Raw genomic sequence first — 654 nt, 5'->3', positions numbered from 1 at the left:
TGTGCCTTAAAGATAGGTCACTGCATCTTTACAATATTCAAAAGATTTTATTTTTCATTATTCACAATTTTTGTAAATGGAAATGGTTAATTACTTATACACATATATATCATCTGTTTAGCCTTCAAAACAATATTAAACCTCCCTTGCATTAATTCAAAACTAGGTACCTACATAAAATAATCTCTCAGAATTCAGATTTTGTAGAATAACATCTAGAAGATAACCAGACAAAAGTGATTTAATATCTGGGAGAACTTACCTTTTGGAAATTGTAAATATAATGAAACTCATGATAAATTATTGTTGAGAGATTTTTATTCCTTTGTTTACAGATATATTTTAACCAAAGAAGGGGGAAGCTAACAGAGAGAAAAGTATCGCAACGCAGAGACAAAAGACGGTAAAAAAGGAAGAAGAGGAAGGCTATTAACTGCTGCAACTCCAGCTAAAGGTCACTGGAGCAAAGAAAGCGACAGCTGTGGTTTTCTCAGCAATGGAGGGAGGACAGAGTAAGGGAAAGGGGAGAGCAATGGCTTCTGAAATGCAGAAAGGAGCTATGTATGCAAAATGGAAGAAGAAGAGAGGCTGAAGAAATGTTAACCCCAATGAAAAGGGTAAGCTTTGTCCTATATTTTAGAGGTTTTGTAATAA

At 34.1% G+C, this 654-nt stretch overlaps 1 long non-coding RNA gene across 1 annotated transcript in view; it reads left to right on the top strand.

The window, feature by feature from the left end:
* Positions 1-654, top strand: part of LOC119594419 — a 3,742-nt gene that overhangs the window by 747 nt on the left and 2,341 nt on the right. The window contains exon 2 of the long non-coding RNA XR_005230617.1: positions 336-617. This is a non-coding gene — a long non-coding RNA (uncharacterized LOC119594419). The remainder of the gene's footprint in view (positions 1-335; positions 618-654) is intronic.

This window comes from Penaeus monodon, chromosome 33, assembly GCF_015228065.2.
Source record: "Penaeus monodon isolate SGIC_2016 chromosome 33, NSTDA_Pmon_1, whole genome shotgun sequence".
Lineage (NCBI taxonomy): Eukaryota > Metazoa > Arthropoda > Malacostraca > Decapoda > Penaeidae > Penaeus > Penaeus monodon.
The sequence above is the reverse complement of the archived record's forward strand: the minus strand, read 5'-3'. Positions and strand labels throughout refer to the sequence as shown.